Source organism: Lipotes vexillifer, unplaced genomic scaffold, assembly GCF_000442215.2.
Source record: "Lipotes vexillifer unplaced genomic scaffold, Lipotes_vexillifer_v1.1 scaffold543, whole genome shotgun sequence".
Classification (NCBI taxonomy): Eukaryota; Metazoa; Chordata; class Mammalia; order Artiodactyla; family Lipotidae; genus Lipotes; species Lipotes vexillifer.
Window position 1 is genome coordinate 4,860,326 of NW_006799055.1, and position 19,112 is coordinate 4,879,437.

Consider the following 19,112-nt stretch of genomic DNA (forward strand, 5'->3'; position numbering starts at 1 on the left):
AGGAAATCCCTAAGGAACTTGGAAGAATTCTGAGGGGTCACTGCCTCTTTTCTCAACAACAGCTGGATAAATCATAACAGCAAATTATTTTATTATGAATGCTTTTCCTTATGATGGGAATAAGCCCACAACACACAGCAGTTCCTCTGGGAAAAATTCTCTCCAGTACTTCACGGTTTACCAGCAGCTTCCAAAAATCCAGTTTAAACAACTTATGTGCTAAAAAAAAAATAGTAATAATCTAGAGAAAGAACTGGAGGATAATGAGTAAAATGTAAATGTGATTGTCCTTAGTGTTGAGATTTTGGCCTTTTATTTTTCTTCTATTTCCAAATTAAAAAAAAATAGGCAATGTGTTCATTTTAATATAATTTAAAATTTACAAAAAGTTTAATCATGACAGAGCTAAACTTAAAAGCGTGTTCCCAATTCTGAAGGAATGCTTGGCTGATGTAAGCAAATTCAGAAAATGCTTCTGAGACATTCAGGGAACAACCCGTACAGTCAGAAACTTTACTAATACCCAAGGGTTGGCGTGATTTGCTCAAAGCGACTGAGATAAAAACATGAATAGCAGTAGTGCCTGACATTCGTTTAGCACTTTTCAGTTCACGAAGAACTTTATCACGTGGTCATCTCAGGTGCGACCCATCACCCAAGAGATAACAGGGCGCAGGCAGTATCAGGACTCTGTCGCCACAGTGGGGCAGACAGGCTGGCGATGCGTCGGCCGCTGAGCTGGTCACACCGATGCAGGACTCCTGGACTGCGCCCCCTCCCCTGCACACGGGTCTTCAGGAGAGGATGTGGATCTCCTGCAGGGGCGCAGGTGCACATTCAGACAGAGCGCTGGGTGGTTACAGGGCCCACTGGGCCTGATGTCGCGCGTGGTCTTTCTGCTTGAGGAAGCCTGTGCCCGTGGACAGACAGACGATGAGACATCACAGCATCAGACCAGGAGGGACGAGGGGTGGGAGGAGAGAGAGGAGAGGCCATCTGGAGAAAGTCTTCCGCAGAACTTGGCATCCACTGGGTGGTGGCAGGTGGCAGGGTGGCACCTTTGTACTCTCTAAATCGTGACTCGATGTTTTTAGAAAACCGTGCGGGAAGCAGCACTAGGACAAGCCTGTGGTGGCCACTGGGACGGTCCTTTACGATAAACTGCTTAATCCGCATCCTTTGAGTAAGACTGTCCGGCAGTGATGAGCTGTTCTCCAGGCCCGTTTCTCCATCTCACCGACAGAGAAACCAGCAGGACTGTGTTAGGTGCCTTTCTGCAATCCTGACGCACTGGGCCAAGGGTAACTGCTCTCCACAGGCACCCGATCTATTTATTATTTCCTCCAACTTTATGTTTATTTTCCTATTCATTTTCTTATGTCTTGGGTTAATTAGTTTTTAATTTTCAGCCTTTCTTTTCTCAGATGTGCATCTCAGTCTATAAACTTTCTTCCAAGTACTGCTTTGATTACATCCCAGAAGTGTTCACATGGAGTATTTTCATTATTATTCTATTCAGAATATCTAATGTAGTCTAATGGGTAATTTAGAAGTGTATCTTTATTGCATTGTGGTCAGAGTACATATTCCGTACCATTTCAGTCTTTTGCAATTTGTTGAGACCCACTTTAGGGCCCTGTATATGGTCAGTACCGACTGTAAACATATTAGATGTGCCTGGGAAGAACGTGTATTTTTTAGTTGTTATGTGCAAGGTGCGTTTTTCTTCATCTTTTGTCTGCTTAATCTGCTTTAAAACATCTGAAAGATGTATTAAAAATCTCTTGCCATAATTGCATATTTATCTGTTTACTACTGTAATTTGGTCAGTTTTCGCTTTATAGATTTTGAGGCCATACTGCTAACTACAAACAAATTTAGAATTATTATATCTTCCTGGTAAATTTTTAAATTATTATGATGTGATTCTCTTTATCTCTAGTTGTACCTTTTAGCTTAAAACGTATTTTGCCTGATTTATTATAACTACACAGGTTTTCCTTTGTTTAATACCTGCATGATATATTTTCTGTTCCTTCACTATCTCATTATTTGGTGTGTCTTTTATACATGCTATGTTGCTTCTTATTCTGATATTCTTTTTTTTTGCGGTACACGGGCCTCTCACTGTTGTGGCCTCTCCCGTTGCGGAGCACAGGCTCCGGACACGCAGGCCCAGCGGCAATGTTTCACGGGCCCTGCCGCTCCGCGGCATGTGGGATCCTCCTGGACCTGGGCACGAACCCGTGTCCCCTGCATCGGCAGGCAGACTCTCAACCACTGCGCCACCAGGGAAGCCCTGATCTAGTTTTAAAAAACTGTTTTCTGTGGGGTAGTCCAAATGCCTAATCCACCATTACCAGAAACCTATAATTCTGTTCCTCTAAGATCTAAACATAGAATTACCGTATGATTGAGCAATTCCACTCCAAGTTTTATACCCAAAGTTATTGAAAGCAGGAACTCGAATTTATATTTGTGCACCAATGTTCATTGTAGCATTATTCACAATAGCCAAAAGGTGGAAACAACCTAAATGCCTATCAACAGATAAATGGATAAACAAAATATGGTGTATCCCTATAATGAAACATCACTTGACCATAAAAAGGAATGAAGTTCTGGTAACTGCTACAACATGGATGAAACTCAAAAAATGATGCAAAGAAGCCAGACACAAAAGGACAAATACTGTATGATTCCACTTACATGAAATATCTAAAATAGGCAAATTCATCACAGACAAAAATTAAAACAGAGGTTACCAGGGGCTGGGGTGGGGTAATGGGGGAATTATCATACAGTTACAGAGTTTCTGTTTCAAGTGATGCATAATTTTTGAAAATAGAAAGTGGTGATGGTTGCCCAACAATATGAATGTAATTAATGCCACTGAATTGTACACTTAACAATGGTTAAAATGGAAAATTTTGTGTTGAAAATACTTTATCAAAACGTTACATGGTGACTGGTTCAAGATGGCGGAGTAGAAGGGCGTGCGCTCACTCCCTCTTGCGAGAGCACCGGAATCACAACTCACTGCTGAACAAAGACACTGGAACTCACCAAAAAAGATACCCCACATCCAAAGACACAGGAGAAGCCACAATGAGACGGTAGGAGGGGCACAATCACAATAAAATCAAATCCCATAAACGCTGGGTGGGTGACTCACAGACTGGAGAACACTTATACCACAGAAGTCCACCCACTGGAGTGAAGGTTCTGAGCCCCATGTCAGGCTTCCCAACCTGGGGGTCCGGCAATGGGAGGAAGAATTCCTAGAGAATCAGACATTGAAGGCTAGTGGGAGTTGATTGCAGGACTTCAGCTGGACAGGGGAGACGGGGGGAGACAGAGCAGGATTTGATTGCAGGACTTCAACAGGTCGGGGGCGCAGCGGGGGAAACAAACTGTGCGCATCGGGACCCGGGGAAGGAGCAGTGACCCCATAGGAGACTGAACCAGACGTACCTGCTAGTGTTGGAGGGTCTCCTGCAGAGGCAGGGGGTGGCTGTGTCTCACCATGAGGACAAGGGCACTGGCAGCAAAAGTTCTGGAAGTACTCCTTGGCATGAGCCCTACCAGAGTCCGCCATTAGCCCCACCAAAGAGCCCGGGTAGGCTCCAGTGCTGGGTCACCTCAGGCCAGACAACCAACAGGGAGGGAACCCAGGCTGACCCATCAGCAGACAAGCAGATTAGAGTTTTACTGAGCTCTGCCCACCAGAGCAACAGCCAGCTCTACCCACCACCAGTCCCTCCCATCAGGAAACTTGCACAAGCCTCTTAGATAGCCTCATCCACCAGAGGGCAGACAGCAGAAGCAAGAAGAATTACAATCCTGCAGCCTGTGGAACACAAACCACATTCACAGAAAGACAGATAAGATGAAAAGGCAGAGGGCTATGTACCGGATGAAGGAACAAGATAAAACCCCAGAAAAACAACTAAATGAAGTGGAGATAGGCAACCTTCCAGGAAGAGAATTCAGAATAATGATAGTGAAGATGATCCAGGACCTCGGAAAAAGAATGGAGGCAAAGATCAAGAAGATGCAAGAAATGTTTAACAAAGACCTAGAAGAATTAAAGAACAAACAAACAGAGATGAACAATACAATAACTGAAATGAAAAATACACTAGAAGGAATCAACAGCAGAATAACTGAGGCAAAAGAACGGAGAAGCGACCTGGAAGACAGAATGCTGGAATTCACTGCTGTGGAACAGAACAAAGGAAAAAGAAATGAAGACAGAAATGAGACCTCTGGGACAACATTAAATGCAACAACATTCGCATTATAGGTGTCCCAGAAGGAGAAGAGAGAGAGAAAGGACCAGAGAAAATATTTGAAGAGATCACAGTTGAAAACTTCCCTAACATGGAAAAGGAAATAGCCACCCAAATCCAGGAAACGCAGAAAGTCCCATACAGGATAAACCCAAGGAGAAACACGCCAAGACACACAGTAATCAAACTGGGAAAAATTAAAGACAAAGAAAAATTATTGAAAGCAGCAAGGGAAAAATGACAAATAATATACAAGGGAACCCCCTTAAGGTTAACAGCTGATTTCTCAGCAGAAACTGTACAAGCCAGAAGGGAGCGGCATGACATACTTAAAGTGATGAAAAGGAAGAACCTACAACCAAGATTACTCTACCCAGCAAGGATCTCATTCAGATTCAATGGAGAAATCAAAAGCTTTACAGATAAGCTAAGAGAATTCAGCACCCCCAAACCAGCTCTATAACAAATGCTAAAGGAACTTCTCTAAGTGGGAAACACAAGAGAAGAAAAGGACCTATAGAAACAAACCCAAAACAATTAAGAAATGGTAATAGGAACATACATATCAATAATTACCTTAAACGTGAAAGGATTAAATGCTCCAACCAAAAGACACAGGCTCACGGAATGGATACAAAAACAAGACCCATATATATGCTATCTACAAGAGACCCACTTCAGACCTAGGGACACATACAGACTGAAAGCAAGGGGATGGAAAAAGGTATTCCATGCAAATGGAAATCAAAACAAAGCTGGAGGAGCAATACTCTTATCAGATAAAACAGACTTTAAAGTAAAGAGTGTTACAAGAGACAAGGAAGGACACAACATAATGATCAAGGGAACCAAGAAGAATCCAAGAAGATACAACAATTATAAATATGTATGCACCCAACATAGGAGCACCTCAATACATAAGGCAATGGCCTAACAACTATAAAAGCAGAAATCGACAGTAACACAATAATAGTGGGGGACTTTAACACCTCACTTACACCAATTGACAGATCATCCAAACAGAAAATTAATAAGGAAACACAAGCTTTAAATGACATAACAGACCAGATAGATTTAATTGATATTTATAGGACATTCCATCCAAAAGCACCAGATTACACTTTCTTCTCAAGTGCTCATGGAACATTCTCCAGGATAGATCACATCTTGGGTCACAAATCAAACCGTGGTAAATTTAAGAAAATTGAAATTATATCAAACATCTTTTCTGACCACATGCTATGAGATTAGAAATCAATTACAGGGAAAAAATGTAAAAAACACAAACACATGGAGGATAAACAATACATTACTAAATAACCAAGAGATCACTGAAGAAATGAAAGAGGAAATAAAAAAATACTAGAGACAAATGACAATGAAAACACGATGATCCAAAACATATGGGATGCAGCAAAAGCAGTTCTAAAAGGGAAGTGTATAGCAATACAATCCTACATCAAGAAACAAGAAAAATCTCAAATAAACAATCTAACCTTACACCTAAAGGAACTACAGAAAGAAGAACAAACAAAACCCAATGTTAGTAGAAGGAAAGAAATCATAAAGATCAGAGCAGAAATAAATAAAATAGAAACAAAGGAAACAGTAGCAAAGATCAATAAAACTAAAAGCTGGTTCTTTGAGAAGATAAACAAAATTGATAAACCATTAGCCAGACTCATCGAGAAAAAGAGGGAGAGGACTCAAATCAATAAAATTAGAAATGAAAAAGGAGAAGTTACAACAGACACCGCAGAGATACAAAGCATCCTAAGAGACTACTACAAGCAACTCAAGGCCAATAAAATGGACAATCTGGGAGAAATGGACAAATTCTTAGAAAGTTCCAAGACTGAACCAGGAAGAAATAGAAAATATGAACAGACCAATCACAAGCACTGAAATTGAAACTGTGATTAAAAATCTTCCAACAAACAAAAGCCCAGGACCAGATGGCTTCACAGGCGAATTCTATCAAACATTTAGAGAAGAGCTAACACCTATCCTTCTCACACTCTTCCAAAATAGAGCAGAGGGAGGAACACTCCCAAACTCATTCTACGAGGCCACCATCACCCTGATACCAAAACCAGACAAAGATGTCACAAAGAAAGAAAACTACAGACCAATATCACTGATGAACATAGATGCAAACCTCCTCAACAAAATACTAGCAACACAGAATCCAGCAGCACATCAAAAGGGTCATGCACCATGATCAAGTGGGGTTTATCCCAGGAATGCAAGGATTCTTTGATATGTGCAAATCAATCAATGTGATACACCATATTAACAAATTGAAGGAGAAAAACCATATGATCATCTCAATAGATGCAGAAAAAGCTTCTGACAAAATTCAACACCCATTTAAGATAAAAACTCTCCAGAGAGTGGGCATAGAGGGAACCTACCTCAACATAATAAAAGCCATATAGGACAAAGCCACAGCAAACATCATTCTCAACGGTGAAAAACTGAAAGCATTTCCTCTAAGATCAGGAACAAGACAAGGATGTCCACTCTCACCACTATTATTCAACATAGATTTGGAAGTCCTAGCCATAGCAATCAGAGAAGGAAAAGAAATAAAAGGAACACAAATTGGAAAAGAAAAAGTAAAACTGTCACTGTTTGCAGATGACATGATACTATACATAGAGAATCCTAAAGATGCCACCAGAAAACTACTAGAGCTAATCAATGAATTTGGTAAAATTGCAGGATACAAAATTAACGCACAGAAATTTCTTGCATTCCTATACACTAACGATGAAAAATCTGAAAGAGAAATTAAGGAAACACTCCCATTTACCACTGCAACAAAAAGAATAAAATGCCTAGGAATAAACCTACCTACAGAGCCAAAAAATCTGTAGGCAGAAAACTATAAGACAATGATGGCTCAATAACAAAAAAACAAACAACCCAATCCAAAAATGGGCAGAAGACCTAAATAGACATTTCTCCAAAGAAGATATACAGATTGCCAACAAACACATGAAAGAATGCTCAACATCATTAATCATTACAGAAATGCAAATCAAAACTACAATGAGATATCACCTCACACCAGTCAGAATGGCCATCATCAAAAAATCTAGAAACAATAAATGCTGGAGAGGATGTGGAGAAAAGGGAACACTCTTGCACTGCTGATGGGAATGTAAATTGATACAGCCGCTATGGAAAACAGTATGGAGGTTCCTTAAAAACCTACAAATAGGGGGCTTCCCTGGTGGCGCAGTGGTTGAGAGTCCACCTGCCGATGCAGAGAACACGGGTTCGTGCCCCGGTCCGGGAAGATTCCCACATGCCGCGGAGCGGCTAGGCCTGTGAGTCATGGCCGCTGAGGCTGTGCGTCCAGAGCCTGTGCTCCGCAATGGGAAAGGCCACAGCAGTGAGTGAGAGGCCCGCGCACCACAAAAAACAAACAAACAAACACTACAAATAGAACTACCATACGACCCAGCAATCCCACTACTGGGCATATACCCTGAGAAAACCAAAATTCAAAAAGAGTCATGTACCAAAATGTTCACTGCGGCTCTATTTACAATAGCCCGGAGATGGAAGCAACCCAAGTGTCCATCATCAATGAATGGATAAAGAAGATGTGGCACATATATACAATGGAATATTACTCAGCCATAAAAAGAAACGAAACTGAGTTATTTGTAGTGAGATGGATGGACCTAGAGTCTGTCACACAGAGTGAAGTCAGTCAGAAAGAGAAAAACAAGTACCGTATGCTAACACATATATATATGGAATCTAAGGAAAAAAAAAAAAAAGGTCATGAAGAACCTAGGGGTAAGATGGGAATAAAGACACAGACCTACTACAGAATGGACTTGAGGGGGAAGGGTAAGCTGTGCCAAAGTGAGAGAGTGGCATGGACATATATACACTACCAAATGTAAAATAGATAGCTAGTGGGAAGCAGCCGCATGGCACAGGGAGATCAGCTCAGTGCTTTGTGACCACCTAGAGGGGTGGGATAGGGAGGGTGGGAAGGAGGGAGATGCAAGAGGGAAGAGATATGGGAACATATGTATATGTATAACTGATTAACTTTGTTATAAAGCAGAAACTAACACACCATTGTAAAGTAATTATACTCCAATAAAGATGTTTAAAAAAAAGACACTGATGAAAGAAATTAAAGATGATACAAACGGAAGGAGAGATATACCATGTTCTTGGATTGGAAGAATCCATATTGTGAAAATTACTATACTACCCAAAGCAATCTACAGATTCAATGCAACCCCTATCAAATTACCAAAGGCATTTTTTACAGAACTAGAACAAAAAATCTTAAAATTTGTATGGAGACACAAAAGACCCCGAATAGCCAAAACGGTCTTGAGGGAAAAAAACAGAGCTGGAGGAATCAGACTCCCTGACTTCAGACTATACTACAAAGCTACAGTAATCAAGACAATATGGTATTGGCACAAAAACAGAAATATAGATCAATGCAACAGGACAGAAAGCCCAGAGATAAACCCATGCACCTATGGTCAACTAATCTATGACAAAGGAGGCAAGGATACACAATGGAGAAAAGACAGTCTCTTCAATAAGTGGTGCTAGGAAAACTGTACAGCTACATGTAAAAGAATGAAATTAGAACACGCCCTAACACCACACACAAAAATAAACTCAAAATGGATTAGAGACCTAAATGTAAGACCAGACACTATAAAACTCTTAGAGGAAAACATAGGAGTAACACTGTTTGACATAAATCACAGCAAGATCTTTTTTGATCCACCTCCTAGAGTAATGGAAATAAAAACAAAAATAAACAAATGGGACCTAATGAAACTTAAAAGCTTTTGCACAGCAAAGGAAACTACAAACAAGACGAAAAGACAACCTCAGAATGGGAGAAAATATTTGCAAACGAAATCAGTGGACAAAGGATTAATCTCCAAAATATATAAACAACTCATGCAGCTTAATATTAAAAAAACAAAGAATCCAATCCAAAAATGGGCAGAAGACCTAAACAGACATTTCTCCAAAGAAGACATACAGATGGCCAAGAAGCACATGAAAAGCTGCTCAACATCACTAATTATTAGAGAAACGCAAATCAAAACTACAACGAGGTATCACCTCACACCAGTTAGAATGGGCATCATCAGAAAATCTATAAACAACAAATGCTGGAGAGGGTGTGGAGAAAAGGGAACCCTCTTGTACTGTTGGTGGGAATGTAAATTGATACAGCCACTATGGAGAACAGTATGGAGGTTCCTTAAAAAATGAAAAATAGAATTACCATATGACCCAGCAATCCTACTACTGGGCATATACCCAGAGAAAACCATAATTCAAAAAGACACATACACCCCAATGTTCACTGCAGCACTATTTACAATAGCCAGGACATGGAAGCAACCGAAATGCCCATCGACAGACGAATGGATAAAGAAGATGTGGTACATACATACAATGGAATATTACTCAGCCGTAAAAAGGAACGAAATTGAGTCATTTGCAGAGATGTGGATGGATCTAGAGACTGTCCTACAGAGTGAAGTAAGTCAGAAAGAGAAAAACAAGTATCGTATATTAGCGCATATATGTGGAACCTAGAAAAATGGCACAGATGAACCCGTTTGCAGGACAGAAATAGAGACAGAGATGTAGAAAACAAACGTATGGACACCAAGGGGGGAAAGTTGTCGGGGGTGGTGGTGGTGTGATGAATTGGGAGATTGGGATTGACATGTATACACTGATGTGTATAAAATGGATAACTAATAAGAATCTGCTGTATAAAAAAATAAAATTCAAAAATTCAAAAAAAAAGTTATATAGTTAATTATGCAATATGCCAAAAACCCACGGAATTATATACTTCATATGGGTAAATTTTATGGTATGTGAATTATATCTTAATTAAGCTGTTTAAAAAATAAATCTATAATTATGCTTTATCAATATTTATCTCCTTACTACACTGTGAAGCCAGATGTGTATCCTTTCATCTTTATTTATTCAGTAAATAATAGAGTGCCTTGTATATGGCAGCCCAGCTGGCTGCATCTTTATCAAAGCTTTACTGATCAGCAAATTCTTGCTAAATGATCTTTTGCCATAACAGTTTTCTTCCTGACAGTGGTAACAAGCTCTGTGGGTAACAAGCTCCAAAACACAGTGTTTGACTGAAAGTGTAATTGTTTCTGTATATGATGAAACAATTCCATTTTGTTATGAAATTATAACTTCCTGAAAGTACCTAGTACATATTAATGCTCATAATTCTTATTTCCCTCCCTTTTCAAGGTACATAACCACTTTTTATTTAGTTTTAACACCTTCAGAAATAGATGAAATATTGTCACATCGAAAAAGAATGAAGATTGATTTTTCCTTGCTATGCAAACTAACTCTGTCCATTTATCTTCTTCCTACACGATTTTTAGAAACATAAACACCTTGTTTACTCACCTGACTGCAAATGACAGAAGGCAAACTTGAACTACCTTGAATAAAATGGATGATTTCTTATAAAGATACTGCTAGAATGTCTCCAAGCCACCCGTGTACAGTCAGCAATAGTTAGGATGCTTTGGCTGCAAGTAACATAATTGTAGAATCAAACTGGGTTAAACCACAAGGGGAAAAATTGTCATGCCACATGGTTATGGGTGATCAAGTGAAAAACAGCCCTAAAATATTTCATCTTCATATACTGAAAAATTGGCCACTTCAGCTCTCACCGTTGAATGGCTACAGGTGGGACATTCAGAGCTGTACCTGCTTACTCTCCTTATGAAAAGGGTCCTGGGCCCCTATCTCTTAAAAGAAGGGGTGTTTTCTAGAAGTTGACATTTCCCTTCCCTAACTGATGGATTTATTTCCAAGTACTGTATATCAAAAGGGTTTGGAATGGGATTTAGAAACTCCAAGCTTAGGACTTGAGTCAGTTCAGCTTCTTTGAGGAGTAGATGTTGAGACAGGAGATGCACTGGAGGAAATGTCTGTAAAGGATAAACAGGAGGTAGCAGAAGGAGGCAGGAAGTGCCTTTAGACCCTGATGCAGGTCTGTCTGACCCCTGTGAAAGGAGAGGGGTGCAGAAGGAGTATCAGGCAAGAAGAGTCTCAGCACATCTCTGAGAAAGTTTCAGGCAGGCCAATGTGGAGTCCCCAGGTCAAAACTGCCCGCTAGATGGGTTCTGCGTCCCAGAGAAATTGCCCAGCATTCATATGGAAGTGGACTCCCAATAACCAAAACCATCTTGAAAAAGAAAAAGTAGGAGGACTCACACTTCCCAATTTCAAAACTTACTACAAAGCTACAGTAATCAAGACAGTGTAGCACTGGCACAGGGACAGATACGTAGATTGACAGAATAGAAATGACAGTCTAGAAGTAAAGCTTTGCACTTAACGGCCAATCGGTTTTTGACAAGGATGCTAAATTCAATGGGGGGAAGAACAGTCTGTTCGACAAATCAGAACAGATGGATATCCACACACAAAAGAATGAAAGTGGACCTCTACGTCACAGCATGTACGAAAATGTACTCAAAATGGATGACAGTCCTAAATGTAAGCGCTCAAACTATAAACGTAACTGTACATGTTTATGACTTTGGGTTAGGTAATGGCTTCTTAGATATGACACCAAAAGCACAAGAGACAAGAGAAAGGAATAAACTGAACTGCATCAGAATTTTAAACTTCAATTTTGCTATAAATTAAACCAACAAGAAAGTGAAGAGACAATCCACAGAATGGGAGAGAATATTTGCAAATCCTATCTCTGATAAGGGGCCTGTATCCAGATATATAAAGAAATTTTATGATTCACTAATAAAAAGACAACCCAATTAAAAATGGGCAAAGGATCAGAATAGACATTTCTCCAAAGAAGATACACAAATAGCCATACAAATAGGTATACAAATAAGCACGTGAAAAATGCTCAAAATAGTTAACCACCAGGGAAATGCAAATCAAAACTGCAATAACATACCATTTCACAACCAATAGGATGGCTACAATAAAAAAGACAGTAACAAGTGGTGGAGAGCATGTGGAGAAACTGGAACCCTCATATATTACTAATGGGAATGTAAATGGTAAAGCTGCTTTGGAAAACAGTTTGGTAGTTACTCAAAAAGTTAAACATGGAGTTATTATATGATTCGGAAATTCCACTCCTAGGTATATACCCAAGAAAATGAAATATGAATCTACTGAGTACATCAAATATATTTGACATTTATATGAATATAACCCATTCATATATATATATATATATATATATATATATATATATATATATGTGTGTGTGTGTGATATATATACACCCCAATATGATATATATATGTGTGTGTGTGTGAAATATGTCCACCCCAAAATCTGTACATGAATGTTCACAGAAACTTTATTCATAAGAGCCAAAAAGTGGAACCAACCCACAGTTCATCAACTGGTAAGTGGTATATCCATACAGTGGAATATTATTCAGCAGTAAAAGGAAACAAAGTATTGTCACATGCTACAACACAGATGAACCTTGAAAATGTAATGCCAAGTGAAAGAAAGACCACAAACTGTGTGATTCCAATCATATAAAATGTCCAAAATAGGCAATTCTATAGAGACAGAAAGTAGATTAGTGGTTGCCTGGGGCTAGGTGTGGAGGAAATGGGGACTGAGTGCTAATAGGTACGGAGTTTCTTTTAGGGAAGGTGAGAATGTTCTAGAATTAGTGGTGATGGTTGCATAAATCTGAATATACTAAAAACCATTGAATTATACATGCAAAATGACTGAATTTTGTGGTACGTGAATTATACCTCTATTAAATTGTTCAAAATTTAAAAAGAAATGGTCCATGCTCAATCATTGACTGGAGGAACTCTGGGGAAACATGGCCCAATAACACAGTGGTGGACCTCAAAGCTCAGCTGAAACTGAGTCCCCCTAAAACGAAGTGATTCTGCCGAGTTTATGATTAACCTCTCTATCCAAAACTTTATTCCCTTTCTTGTTCCACACCTGTTCCCCTTCAAGACTGAGGAGTATCAAAGAAAATGGGAGACTGTAACTAAGAAGGACCCTATGGGGCCTTCCTGGGACAGACCCCTCTCCCCAGTGTCCCCAAGGCCAAATGCCTTCTTGTCTGTAGAAAAACTTTAGCCTCCTAGGTCTTCCCTGGGCTCCAAAGAGCAAACTTTAAAATTTTTATTTATTTATTTGTTTTTGTCTTTTTTTTTTTTTGCGGGCCTCTCACTGCTGTGGCCTCTCCCGCTGCGGAGCACAGGCTCCGGACGCGCAGGCTCAGCGGCCACGGCTCACGGGCCCAGCCGCTCCGCGGCATGTGGGATCTTCCCGGACCGCGGCACGAACCTGCGTCCCCTGCATCGGCAGGCGGACTCTCAACCACTGCGCCACCAGGGAAGCCCCAAAGAGCAAACTTAATCAGAGAAGTGAGAAAATGAAGACAATCAAACAATTCCAAACAATAACAGTTTAGCCATTAAACAAAGTCAGAGACCTTCAGTTCCTTCTTCAGGGCTGGAGATAATATTCTGAGGCGTATCCTTGAGTTGTTTTGCAGATACTGAAACCCCCATCAGGTGGACGAAGTTAACTGCTGCTTAACCACCAGCGAGTAGAGGCCCCAGATGGGCTGGAGCCAGGTTGATGCTGTCGACTCCTAATTACCTCACCACCAGCCAATCACAACAATGTGCACCAGCTGATCACGCACCCCCCTACCCCTCTCCCTCACCCTGTCTTTAAAAACCTTTCCTCGCTTGCCTTGCCAGAAAGGCTGCCCTTTCCTTCACCACAATCAGGTGTCATAGATTGGCTTTACCACGCTGGGCAAAGGGACCCAAGTCTGGTTCAGTAACGTAGCGTCAGGGGCTGCCAGTCAGCTGAATCCCCACGACCGAGTGTCTTGAAGAAGACACATTTCCACAGCCCCATGCAAAGCAAGAACCACCACATGACATCCGCACGCAATGATCTTCAGAGAAAACACTGTTCTTTTGCAATTTCGCATTCATTCATTTAAATAGAGATCAATTCACACCCAGTGTCCTGCTATGAATCAGGCCCTAGCGCGGCTGGGGAAAGAAACGACCTCCTGGGCTCAATTCCTCGCGAGGTTTTCCTTCCCCCAACGTCACAATCACTGCTAATTTTAAATGAAAGTGGCTTTTCACACACGCACACTGGTTTATCTGATCCTCACACAGCACTTCACGATAATTATCGCTACTAACCAAGGATACGCTTACAGTTTACATTTGCCCAAGATCAAAGAAGCCAATAAAAGGTCATTACCAACCTCCAAATTCTACTCTTTCCGAAACAACTGTCTCCGTCCTGCATCCTCGCTCCTGGGCAGCCCCATGCCACCGACTCAGCCACAGCCGCAGGTATCAACCCAGGTTCAGCCGGAAGGACAGAGCATGCGCGCCAGCTGGACCACGCGAGCCACGCCTGGGTGGATTCAATTGGACCAGCCCTGGTCACATGCTCGCCGCTCAGCCAAGCACTGCCTCGGAGAGGTGCCGAGCTCACGGGTGGCCGCGTGAGGATCTCGCGAGATCTGGGCCACGTGTTTCCCAACCCCCGCCCCCGCAAGGCAGAAGCAGCTGCGTATCCGAAACACGCGGAGTGAGCGAGACCAGAGCGGTCCCGCAGAGAGAAAAGGTTGCCGTGGGTGATGTTAGCAGACTGGATGCCGGGCGGGAAGCAGTCGGTGCTCACCGCCCTAGTGGAGGGGCCCCGCTGGGCGGCTTTGCGGTTTGCGGGGCGGACCAGGTGATACAAAGTGCCGCACAAGGGAAGCCAGGCTCTGCTGGGATGGACAGTGTCCAGCTTCGGCTGCTCTTCTCAGCCCTGAGACCACGACGCTTAGCCCCTAGAGCCCGGGACTGGTGGGGTCATAGGTTGCTGATTACACCCGTGTGCAAGGGGCGGCACACACCGGCCGAAGCGTGGGGCTGCGCCGTGAGATGAGCAGGAAAGGCCTCCCTTGCCTCACCTTGGAATCGTAGCTGGGGAGGGACTCCCGTGTTCACTGGGCCGCCGCCCGGCTACGCCTTCAGGCAGAGGCACACCCAGACTGCCCCGCGTGGGTGACAGGCTTTCTGGTTTCACCGTCTGCAAAAGAGGCCAGCCTTCCCTAGACCTACTTCCAGCCCCCCCTCCCTTTCTTCCGTCCTGTCCTGAGGAAGAGCCACCTGCTCGCCATCTCCTCTGTTACCCCCCTTTAGGCACGGGAACCTTGTCCTTCTGCGCAGATACTTGGGACAGACGTCAGCTGAGCGAGTACCAATTACAAGCCAATGCCTGCTGGTTACTGTGGTCACAGAGATGGAAAAGATAAGGCCCCTCTGCCCCCAAGGAGCTTGCAACCTAACGGAAAAGAAGTGTCTGCATAAACGCTTCCATGGTGACGTCATAAGCAGTCCAAGGGCGGGCGTGCGGGGCCTCAGAGGAAGGCGTGCTGCGGCCGGGGGCCCAGGAAGATCGGAGAAGGGCTTCAGAGCGGATTGTTCAAGCGGAGTAAGGGGTTAAATATAGATTTTCTTATTTTTAAAGACTTGTTTTAAAAAACTTAGAGAATGTAGAATAAGAAAGAAGAAAACCACCATCTATGGGTATCTCCCCATTTTTCTCAGCTATTACATATCGTTTTGTAGTTGGCTCTTTTGCTGTAAAAATATAACCATTTTAATCATAAGTATTTTTCAGGACCAGTTTTCATGGCGACGTTGTATTCTACCGACTGTTTTTGAGGGTCTTTGAGAGAAACCAGTGAGTAGCCCCCATCTTCCCTACCCAAATCAATCAAGAGATAAGACAGCTGGTGGAGAACCAGAATGTCACCCTATTCATAATTAAGGCTAAAAGGAAGGCAGAGCCCACAACGAGAAACAAACTGGGCCAGCTGGTCATTGCCTGGAGGAGCCCAAGGGGAAGCAATCTCTGCTCAGACCTTGCAAGAACCCACCGCAGGGAAAGCGCAGAGCAGACAACTCACCAGGCCCCGGCGTCCCATCGGCCCAAGTGCAGAGGGATGGAGAAAGGGGACAAATTCTCCATGCAGAGGGCCTTTGCTCACCCCCACCTGCTGCCCGTAACTCACCAACGGCTGCAACTCCCAACCCTCTCTGGGTAAGAGGAGGGGGTGGGGAGAGAAGCCAGGAGGATTGAGAAGGCTACAAAACCAGCAGCTGGGATGGAGGTGTCCCCTCTAACATACGAAGGTCCCATTACTCATTGAACCAACCCTCTATTGTTGTATGTTTAGGTTGTTTCCGGACAACATAGACATTAAATGCCTTTGTAATTAATCTTTATCCATGTTTATGGTAATTTCCTCAAGATAAAGTCCTGGGAGTGGAATCTTGGACCAAATGAGGTTAGCATGTTTAAAGCTTTTGATGCCACATTTCCGTCTAGAAGGTTTTTGTTGAACATGTTTCCTTAACACACACACACCCTGGGTCAGGCCTTTCTTGTTGATCTTTGTGAATCTGATGGCAAAATGTCTGCACCTCAGTGTTATTTCAATTTTGAGCAGTCTAAGGGAGCCTTCCATTAGAAAATACAATTTCTTAGTAGTTCTGGGGCAAGATAAGCCTAAACGTCCTTATCATAAAATGGGACTAAAAGGCCCCTACCTTTTGGATGAGAGTCGTGTGGACATTGCTTGGCCCGTGGTGGGCAGTGAATAAATTGTAACCATTGTGGAATCACCTTAGAGCCCCTAGGACTAGGGTGGGGTGGACACATTTGAAAGCCGCCGCCCTTCTCCCTCGAATCTTTGTGTTTATGCATCTCTGTCTCCCTGGGGCCACGCAGGGAGGGGCGGTAACTTACAGGGTGGTTTGGGCATTCTGGGGGTTTCTGCCCAGAACACCACCTAGCAACCCTCCTGGGCCACCAGGATTTGTAGCACCTGGCGGTTGGCTCATCAGCCCATCGCCACGCTCTCCATGCCCCGTGTCGCTCACGCTGGGGGCTTTCTCAGGGCCCTTCAGTGTGTGCCCCGCAGCTGTGTGGGGTCAGCTCCTCGCTGTGCCGTCCCCTCCCCGCCGTCCCCAGGCAAGGGGAGGGCCCACCGTCCTCACTGCCCTCGCTTTGTCTTTGGTTCCCCACCTCTGACTCGCCTTCGTCTTCCGACAGACACCTTAGAAGAGGTCTCGGGTTCCACCGCCAGCAGCCCACGGGTCCCCGGCAGCAGGAGACAGGCCCCGACCCGGCCTGGTTCACTATTCTGGGCCCACCTCTCTCTGGGAGCTGCTTGGCTGAGTCTTAGGCCCCTTTGTTTCTTTCTGGAAGTTAGTGAGGAAAAGCAGATAGGAAACCGACAGACAAAGGTCCCTTCTAAAGCCCAATAGCGGACAGTCCAAAGGTGGATGGAAGGTCAGAGCAGCTCCGGCGAGGGCTGGCCTCTGAGGGGAGGGGGCAGAGCGGGAGGTGACCAGCCTGGGGCTCGTGACTGGGGCTCATTGAGCGCTTGACGCCATGTGGTGCTGTCTGAGCAGTGCGCTCTGTCCGTCCGTCCGTGTGTGTCTCTGTGTGTGTATGTGGTGTCTGTGTGTGTGTGTGTCTTTGTGGTGTGTGTGTCTCTGTGTGTGGTGTCTGTGTGTGTGGTGTGTGTGTGTGTGTGCGCGTCACAGAGAGAGAGGCTGGCCACGGGCAGGATCATCATGAATGCTGCAGGCCCGGGTCCACCACTCTCTCCCTGGGGAATCTCTGCCACAAACGTCACCAGACGTTTACCTCCTTACACGTTTCATCGTTTACATAGTGAACAAGCTTGGGTTAAAAAATTCACCACGTGGCGCGAGTACATATTCAAAACACTTCAACCCACAACTGTAATGAATCACCCACTAAGCCGCGCATCCTTCGGGGCCCCCCCGAGGACGCTGCTCTCTGCCGGGCGTTCGTGCGAGTCGACCTCAGGCTGGTCAGACGTGACCCCGACACCGACCCGGCCGAGGCCTGGGCCTGGGCCTCGGGAGCGCAGGCCGGTCTCTCCCAACAGGCGCTGACGGCACCAACCATCCACAGGGTCCCGGCAGGCGGCGCCGTGGGGACGCGGGAGCCGAGACGCTGCCCCGCCTCCAGGGGGCGGAGCCGAAGGCCCGGGGGCACCTCCCTGCTCGCCTCCCCCCGGGGTCCCGCACGCTGGGGGTGGGGTGAGCCGCGCCGCGCCGCCCCGCCCGCACTCCCGCCTCCCTGCGGCCCTTTCTCTCCCGCCCGCGCTGGCTGTTCCCTCGGCCTGGATGGCCCGGGCACCCTTGAGGTCTCCGCTCAAATGCCGTCGCCCGGGAGCCCCTTTCCCGCCTGCGTCTGTAGGAGCAGTGACACGTCTCCCGGCACCACCGGTTACACCTTTACGTTCATTTATCAGGGGCTGAGATCACCATGTGATTCATTTGACTTCTTGCCTATCGTCTCTGCTCTAAAATGAAAGCTGTCTAATGCAGAGGTCTCATCGGTCCGGGTCCCTGTTGAATCCCCAGCATCTAGAAAAGTACCTGACTCACCGTGGTTTCTCACAAGCGATTGATTCAGCAAAGGAATGATTTCTTTGTGTCTCACCTACAACCTCACCAGTCTGCAGACATGTGATGCAGGTTAACTGTGTGATTGGGCTTCATAGGGTCCGTGGAGCACCTAGATGTGTACGCGGCACTTTGTGTGGATGTGCATTTGCCTGAGACGAGAGCAGCTTCAAATTCCCAAAGGGACCCGCGACACAAAAAGAACGGGGCTGGGGGCTGGGGAGAGGAGCTGGCGGTCGGAGCTGGA